Source organism: Myotis davidii, unplaced genomic scaffold (genome assembly GCF_000327345.1).
Source record: "Myotis davidii unplaced genomic scaffold, ASM32734v1 scaffold10, whole genome shotgun sequence".
Lineage (NCBI taxonomy): Eukaryota > Metazoa > Chordata > Mammalia > Chiroptera > Vespertilionidae > Myotis > Myotis davidii.
In genome coordinates, this window is record NW_006283544.1 from 4,068,121 (window position 1) to 4,078,224 (window position 10,104).

A 10,104-nucleotide genomic window follows, 5' to 3' on the forward strand; every position below is an offset into this window, starting at 1 on the left:
CAAAGTAAGATGGGCATCACTCTAGCTCTGTAACCACTGAAAATTTGTGTGTAAGTCAGGGGTAAGAGTGGAGTTAAAAAGTGGGTCAGGAATATGTTGGGCAAAACAGAGCAATATTCTCAAAATCTACTGTTGAAAGAGACAAAATTTTTAAAAAAGGGAAGTAAGAAAATTAATATTTCCAATTACTATTTTAAAAGATCTACTTCATTCGCAATATTAAAATTATAAATAAAACTATGTATGAATATTTAATATAAATATGCCCATTAAAACAATTACCCAAATCTCTTGTGCACTATTAAACTCTTTATAAAATTCAGGGGAATCACACTTTAAGTAGCAAATTATCTTGAGATTTAAAATGTGTTTCTCATAGCTTCAGAGAAATAAAAACTTCCTCTGGCCTTACACTCAGTGCATCTTAAACACTGGTTAAGAATATTCCTTTGTTAATAGTTCGTTCTTCCTGAACTATTGCCTCTAAAGAAATTTCTAATGACAACCACTCCTCTACCCTCTTTATTACAATTGCTTATCAATTCATTAATGAACGAAGGGATATCTTTAATGAAACTTCTTACCTTTTGGGGAAGGCCAAATTAAAATCAGAAATTCCCTCTAGTGTGAAATAACAATTTTCCATCTTAAGCTAACTGATGCTATTAAAACCAAAATACCAACTGGCATATTTCCATTTACTGGCCACCTTTCCAGCATTTACTATTTCTGAAAATCACAGCAAAATGTGTATATCTTTGCTCTAAATGCTCTCCATACAATTCACCAGATCTAAATCACACAGTGTAGACAGCATGGTTTTATGCCTGCCATTGGATAGAAGTAGAAAAAAATGAACAGGCTTCAACTCACAGCTGTACAATTGCTTAAAATTTTTGACAGGTAAGGAATGATCAAGATGTATAAATTGTTGAAATTGATAGAGAAGTTTCTGTTCTAAAATGGAATAATTCTTCTAATAGAAGGTGTCTTCTGGTTTTCTATTAAAATGATTTCTTGCCTGATTATTATATCTTTATCTACCCAGGATATTAATCAATGAATTTAATCAATATAAATCATGGTAACGTAGGGTTCAAAAACACTCTTTAGTCAAAAGCCAGGGCAAATACAGAATAAACTTCTCAGATCTTAGTTGAATAAACGAAGTAGTACTGTGCCAAGGCAAATACAGAATAAACTCAGATCTTAGTTGAATAAACGAAGTAGTACTGTTCTTATCAGTATGGTTTTTAATATCCATTTAAATGTAATTTATTTTTAAAAATAAATTCACTTTTAATGAATTGCTCTACATCCCTAAATTAAATATAACATTGTTTTAAAAATATTTTAAAAGTAACTTACATAGTGCTTACTATGTGTTAGGCACTATTCTAATTAGTTATCCAACATTAATTCATTTCATCTGTCTAGCAATACTATACAATAGGTGTTATTATTTCTTAGAAGAACACATATGAATTAACGGTGGCCAGAGAGGATAGTTCCCCTCCAGGAGTCACAATGAAGGTAAATGGCAAAGTTGGAGTTATGACTTTAAATTTAGATTACATATCTATTTCTTTTTTGGGGGGTGGGGGGAGGGATCTAAACTTTTCATATGATTTTTTTCAATGGTATGTTCTACTATCATTATCATTAAAGAAGTGGGTAGAGCTATACAATCTGTTACTTACAAAATTAGTTGCATAATCTGTCTGAGAGGTTCCAGCTAACCATGGTCATGGATTATCTAAAGGTGATATACATCATACCAATCCTGTTTTATTTTTTGAAATATTGTTTTAGTTTGGCTGATAATTTTCTTTCCCACTGTAGACTAAAAATTGTGTTGTTTCAGATACTTTCTGATACATTTCTTTCCTATCCTATAAAGAAATTTTTATCTCTCTTCTTTTTAGCCTTTTTTTGTTTCTAAATATGAAAGTATTTTTCCTAATGTAAGATTGAAGGTCCCAAGGGTCCCATTTGGGATGATGCCCTGGCAGGACCGCTCAGTTGGTTAGAGTGTCATCCCCAATACCCTAAGAATGTGGGTTCGACCCTGGTCAGGGTACATAGAAGAAGCAACCAATGAATGCATAAGTAAGTGGTACAACAAATAGATGTTTCTCTCTCTCTTCTGTCCTTTTTCTCTCTCTAAAATCAAGAAATACAAATTTTTAAAAAAGAGAGTTCGATGGTATTCAGAGACAATTGGGAGCCATCAAGATTTTAAAAATTAGAGCAATGTAAAATAATATATATATATAATATATATAATTTTGTAATATTAAATATAAAATATAATTTAAAATAATCCACTATAAAAATCAAATGGAAAAACTATTGTTTTAGGATTTATTTTAAAATGAGTGAAAAGGCAAGAGTAGTAAATATAATAAAATATTTCTAACCTGATTTATTTCAGCACATTTGAAATTTTGTTTCTGATAAAAGCTACTACTTCTTGTTTGATTTCCTGATTGTTTCAAGAAAATATGCATATAATAATAATAAACTGTATCCTGTATGAAATATTTTCTGTACATGGCATCATTTTTATTGACCAATGTTTGCATGTGTGTTAATAACACCAGAAATATTATCAAAGTCCCATTCATTTGATATAATTTGAAATTCAATTAGAAAATCATTGATAAATAGGAAGAAATTGGATATAAAGAGGATTAAACTTCTCGAGGTTTCAGAAAACTACTTATCTAAAGAAGGGGTGACCTGTAAAATCATTTGGTCTGGTCCTGCCAAGGAATAGAAGTGAGTTAATTAAATGTCGGATCAAATATAGCAGGCTAATTTTTAAGTTGATAATTTTGTATGGCCCGCAAATGATGTTATAAATATTCAAATGGCCCTAGGTAGAAAAAGGTTCCCCACCCCTCAATTTTAAAGAATTTTTTTTCCAAATTCTATGTCTTCATTCAAGATTCTGACAACATAATTTCTTCAGAGCTTTTCATAATTTCCATATGTTGGATGGGAGATTAGTCAGTAAATCTTCAGCTAAGCTGAATATCACGACATTTTTAATCCTATTATTTAATCATTTAAATAATATACTTTACTCAAGTTAGGCACACTGTTTTCTATCATTTTTCAACTTCTCATAAATATTTGAATGTAGTTGTTTAAGATAGGTTTTATTATTTTAAGCTCGTTCCCTCATTTTATTTAGGCAATGACTTTTTAATGTTTTTGTTAATGTAAACATTTTAGGCACAAAGCAAATTTACTACTTAAATGCTTTTGTGCTACTTATTTAGGCAATTATTTTTAATACTGCATAATTTTCCCAACTTGTAATCTTTTGTAGCCCCAAATTCATGTAATGCAATCCTACAGGAGACCTTTGCATGTGAAAGTGATGAAGGCATAGTGCAAGGAACAATAAGTGTCTTTTTTATCCAGGATACCTGCACTTTGGCCTCACTTTGTTGGCCATCCAGTCTTTTATTCACTCCTTTTGGACTCAGTTTCTTCATTTTAAAATGTCTTAACATATTAAATAGTAGTCATACAAATTAAATAAAGATTATACACACTCTTGAAAATGTGTGTAATGCCATCTTTATCCCAGGAGATTGGCTTACTATTAAGGTTCAGTAATGTTTTTATTTTCCTAACTAGAGGCCGGATGCACAAAATTCAAGCAAAAGTAGGCCTTTCTTCCCTCTGCTACCAGCACTGGCTTCCTTCCGGTTGCTGGCACCCGGGACCCAGGCTTCCCTCAGAGAGGGAGGCCCTGTCCACCCGCCACAGCCTCCCGGTCCTGTCAGTTGCCTGGGCCTCCCTCTGTGGGGTGATCATGGGATGATGGGTGGACCCCCGACCAATCACATCACACCCGCCTTGGCTGGCCTGGTGCCAGTGGGTGTCATAGCGTGGTCCCGGATGGTCCTTGTCATTCCACTGTTTAGCTGCTCGGTCAATTTGCATATAATGCTTTTATTATATAGGATACCTTGTAATCATTTGCTTATTAATTAATTTATTTATGTATCTATACCAGTGATGGCAAACCTATTGAGCCCGGCATGCCAGCATTTTGAAAAACCCTAACTTAACTCTGGTGCCGTGTCACATGTAGAAATTTTTTTGGCATTTGCAACCATAGTAAAACAAAGACATATTTTTGATATTTATTTTATATATTTAAATGCCATTTAACAAAGAAAAATCAACCAAAAAAATGAGTTTGTGTGTTACCTCTGGCACGCGTGTCATAGGTTCGCCATCACTGATCTATACATTTACCTATTCAATCACTTCATCAGGGATTTACTATGTTCTCATGCTGCATTATTCTGGAATATTCAGAAAAGTAAGACAGTCTTGGCCCCAAAATATTCACAAACAAGTAGAGAGCTGTGAAAGATAAATAAATATAAATGTGACAAATGCACTAGAAGAGTTTTGTTCAGAGAGATTAGTATTGTTTTGGTAATCATGTGCTTTGTTTTTAACATTCTATTTTTCACAAAATATGTATTTTGCAATTTACATATTTATTAAAAAGTATATTTTAACTCTTTGATTTGAATTTTTAATAATAGTTTTCTGATATTAGGTGACAGCAAACAAAATGCATTACAAATTGGATCTTGAATATGCAAACATGCTTTGACATTTTTTTTTCTTGAAAAGCAGCATTTAAATACATTATTTTGATGGTTCCATTTGTAATACCTAAAATTTCCCCTTTGAAATTAATGGACTCTGATTGGTAACAAATGCTCCATTGAAATGATTGGGTTTTAGTAGTGATTCATGTCTACTGGAAAGAATGACATGTGTGTAGCTTATAGATTATATAGTTACAGAAGGAAGAGATCTTTTAGACCAGTAAGTCTAGGTTGCCTGCTTGGTTAGCATACAGTCCCAAAATAAGGACAGAATATTTGATCTTAGCCAAAAGACCATGAACAAAAGCTATTTTAATTTATTGCAATTAAAATGAATGGGATTCAATCTAACACATTTATGAGGATGCGATAACTATCGAATCACATTCATTTCAGTGGGGTGTTAGTCATCCAATTCTATTCATTTCCATGGGGATCCATTATTTATTGAATCACATTTATTTAAATGGGGATTCATTAGCTAAAAAATCTAATTAGTTTCCATGTGCATGCATTAGCTATCATGTCATCGTTCCTTTCAAAGACAATTCTCTAGTTATCAAATCCCATGCATTTATGTTTGGATTGGATTCCAGAGTTTGAAAAAGCTGTTACTCTTAATTAAATGGTTGCAATAAACTGTTATCGTTATTATACTGTTGCATATTTAAGAGTATTTTCTAAATATCTAAAGACTTAGTCACCCTAGTTTTCAATAGCTAAATGAAATGATCTATCAAACAATAAAACATTCAATTTAGCATATGCCTGAAGGACTAATATAATTTTTAAAATATGAGGGTGGCTATACCTTTCTAGGTCAGGATATATTTTTTTCCCCCTGAAATGTAGCTATAAGGTGAAGTCTTCATGTTCAGAGAGATTTTTAAAATTGGGGGGAAAAATACCAACTTGCTAAAAAGCTATATGTTTCGTGCTTAGTTTTATGAATTATGTACATTAAGCTAAAGCTAGAGTATATGTGCCATTAGAATAATAATTGGATAGGTTTCATTGTCATTTCTTGGCCACAATTCCAATTTCTCAGTTATTAATCATAATCCATGTTTTGGATAAATCAAAGCTTTTTTTGTGTCAGGTATCAAGTTAAATGGACAGCTAGGAAGTATCCATTGTTGAGGTTAGATTAAGCAACGAAGTAATTTAGACCAGCACACAGCTTTCTGAAATTATCTTCATGCATTCCCAATCTATGCAGATAACTACAACTTTTTGTAGCCTTAAAAGAAATGATCTTTGAAGCAATAAAGCGATTTAAGTCACTTTATTAAAAGTTTAGGTATACAGAATAATGTGAAATACTATATCAGTAATATCTTAAAGTAATAGCTTAATGTATTCAGTCAGGGACCTTTTGAATATCTTTGAAGAAAATACTGCAAGGTGGTCACTAAGTTAACCAGCTCTTAATCAACCTTATCACTACGTTTCACAGGTTGGGTAGCTATACACAGCATACTTGATTTACTCTAAATTTAATAGTGCCATTTTTCATCTAAATTAGTAATTTTGAGAAGAAATGCTCAAAAAGTAGAAATTGTAAATAAGTACTTCTTTACAACAGTATAAAGAAAATTCTATATGCTAGCTGCTTATAATTTTACATTGTCTTTTCCATTTCATCCTTAAAAACAATGCAATGCTAAGTGAGTATTTCTGTAATATTTGAACTTTATATCAATTATATATAGATACACTAGAGGCCCGGTGCATGAAATTTGTACATGGAGGTGCGGGTATGTGTCCCTCAGTCCAGCCTACACCCTCTTCAATATAACAATAGATGTCCTGTTTGAATGAGTCAAAATCATACTTTATTTTTTCATCAGCTTAGCAAAACATAAAAAGAAACTGTCTTGTGTAACTTCTAAGACACAGAAACTACTTTCATTATGGCAGACTAACTAGACTTCTTAATGTCACACCCCATTTTGTCAGAATATTGGAATTATAATCTCTTAAGGAATTTACCATTTAGTTTATGTAGGTCTGGACTGTGAGCTCAGGTAAAACCTCCTTCTATTTTATGCTCTCTATTCCAACTCTTGGGCTATGAGGTATCTCTAATGCCATTAGATATTGTAAAAGTGACAGCCTTCTCTCAGTCCTGGGGTTTCTTTTATCACTATCATTAGGCAAAATTAGAAAGCATAGTTGTAATAACAAGGAATCTCCAGAACTTTGAATTGGTAAAGCATCCATTGTTTCTTAACTGAAAACCACTAGTGCAATATGTTGAGGTTTTATTATGGAATAAAAGATTAGGAACAAAAGTGAGAAAAAACTCCAAAGTGAAACTCCAAAGTTAAACTATTTGTAGAAAAAGTGTTGAGACCTCATGCAGGTATAGAAATAATTTGTTGTTGGCAAAATGAGAATGCCAAACCTATTTCTTAAGAGATTGTGAAAAAAATTGAAATATTGATATGTTGATATGTTTTGGTTATGGATCCAGTAACATATTTAATTAACTTGTTATTCTAGAAAGGACATCGATGTTAGAGTTAGAAAGGAAGAATCGCTATTATATATCTGTTGACTATACAGTGCTGGAAGGGGAGGCTTTCATTTTCAGGGAAAAAATATGCAATTTACTTATCAGTAAACATTAATTGCCCATTAACTTTAATATGATAAAATAGCTATAGCATGGGCAAGATACAATAAAAGTATCTGTAATACAGGATTATTCCTTGTAAACAGTGTTAAAGTATATATACATAACCATAAAAATCAACAGATATGGCATTATAATTTTATTGTACAAGTATTTTATGTAGCAACATTTTACATAGTGGAATTTTAACACTTATGCATACAGAAACAATTGAGAATGCAAAAATAGATCTTAGTTTTAGGGTCAGAATATCCCTGGATTCTATTGGTAACTCACAGAGATTTTTCAAAAGAGCCATAGTCTACATCTAAATTCTCAAAGACAGAACCATATAAGATATAATTTTATATGTTTTTAATTAGCAATTTTTAATACCTCATACTGCAGTGATGACTTTTTTATGTGAGAATAAGCCTTCCTTTTGTTCCTCCTGTGAAAGTGGACCACATATCATATGCCTGATTCGTGGCACTTTAATTTCAACCATCCTGGCTTGTGAGAGCACCCGGTATACTTCAAAATTTCTGTTTGCTCTTTCTGTTACAGCTTTTTGAGATACGCAGCAGTGCACACTACACATTTTAGATTAGAATCTGCGCTATTCACCCCCCATGCCCACCCCCACACTCTTTTACTTTATTTATTTATTTATTTATTTATTTATTTATTTATGTATTTATTTATTAGCCAATAATGTCCTTTAAATCATTTTTCAGAAAGAAATTTATTTATGTATTTATTTATTCTTAATTCTGCACCAGAGGTTGCCAGGGATCCAATCTGAGACCCTTTGGTGCAAGGGCCAACACTAACTAGTGAGCAGCACTGCAGGTTGAACACTTGTAATCATTTATCTTTCAGGGGTCTTCATGGAAAGAAGACATTTAAATATTTATGCAATCATTGTATTTGCAGCCCCGTATGCTAGTTCTAGCATAAGGACATTTGTCATATATACTACTGCACCTTCTTTGCAGTACCCTTTCCTATTTATTAAATGAGGAATTATTTTTTCATTTAATGGGTTGATAAAATAAAACACTTATATTGCGAGGTTGAATTACCTGGACACAGTCATCTCAGAAATAATTTCCATTAGATAGCTATGCTATTGAGTGTCTAGTGGTTAATAATGCACTGAGAAAGTACATTTTGTCATATGAATTGCTGATTTTAATGTTACCAGAAATCAACACTAGAAGACTATGGAACAGGTATAAAAATTATCTTCAAAGAATTTTATATTTTCCTAATAAGAGTATATTCTCACATTTATAATTATTTTTACGATGACAAAAATAATCAGTAAGCTCCACTAATATTTTTATACTGGTCATTTCAATAAAATGTTTCATTATTTTTCTGAATCAAAATAACAATGGGAGTCAAAATAGTAATAATTACCTTAATAAAATTCTTTCTAAAAATAATTCCCTGTTTAACCACACACAATATCAGGAAATATCTCAATATTGATTTAACATCAGTTAATTTTTCCCCTTTAAGTATTTTGGGGACGTAGCATTTAAAAATACACATGATACACAATATCCCATTTTGACCCAATCCTTTTATTAAACTGAGTAAACTACTTTAATCAATTCGTATGAAAGAAAATACAACATTTTGAAGGTTTTACCTTTCAGAACATTATTCACCAAGAATACAAAGCAGTTTCCCTAAATTCTGAAATCAGTACCTCTTAATCCAGTAGCAATGAAGTAATTTTTGGTGCATTTTTTTGTATATTTATTCAAAGAAAATATAAATTAAAATATAAAATAGATATTTTGCAATATGTGCCAAATCTTAGCAGTTTTCAAGTACTCTGTATATTTCCTTGAATCTGTTAGTCTTATGTTTTCTTTGAGGATGATGCTGCAACCTGATGCTTATTATTGATTTAATTTTCTATCTATAATAATAAAAACGTATTATGCAAATCGACTGAACAACTGAACAGCAGAACGATCTTCCAGATGACCTTCTGGAGGACCACACTATGATACACATTGGCGCCAGACCAGCCAAGGTGAGTGTGATGCGATTGGTTGGGGGGCCCGCCATCGCCCCCACAATCGCGGCTGGCATGGCAATCAATTGGGGAGGGTGGTGGGGAGGCTCCACTATCACCCCAAAGAGGGAGCCCCAGGTTACCTGGCCTGCAGTGCTGCTGCAGGTGGGCTGGGCCTCCCTCTGCTGGGCAATCCATAAGATCACTGAGCCCCTGATTGATTGCCCCAAAGAGGGAGGCCAGGCTACCCAGCTGGCGGCACTGCAGCAGGTGACTGGGGCCTCCCTCTGCAGGGCCATCAATCTGGGGGCCCCACAATCAATTGTCCCACAGATGGAGGCCTAGGCCACCAGCCAACAACACTGTGCTGTGTGTGCGGGGCTGGCTAGTGATCACCCCGCAAAGGGAGGCCCAGGCCAGCCAAGCGATCACACCCCATGGCTGTTGCCTGCAGAGAGAGGTGAACAGTGGTGGGGAAGAAGAGGGCAGCGCCACACAGATGGCAAGCAGTGGCAGAAGCGGGGGCAGGGCCAGCTGCCAGCCTCCGAGGGAAGGAAAGCCCTAATAGGCCCTGATTGCCCACCAGGCCTGAGGACCCTAATTGCCCTAATTGAGGGGTCCTATATTGCAAGAGAGTGCAGGTTGGGCTGAGGGACACCCCCCCATGCATGAATTTTGTGCACTGGGCCTCTAGTGAGTTAATATAATTCTGAACATGTGGGGCTGATAGCATTAAAGTCACAACTTATTATACCAGAAATTACTTTTACCATAGGAGGAGGAGAAGGAGGAGGAGGAGGAGGAGA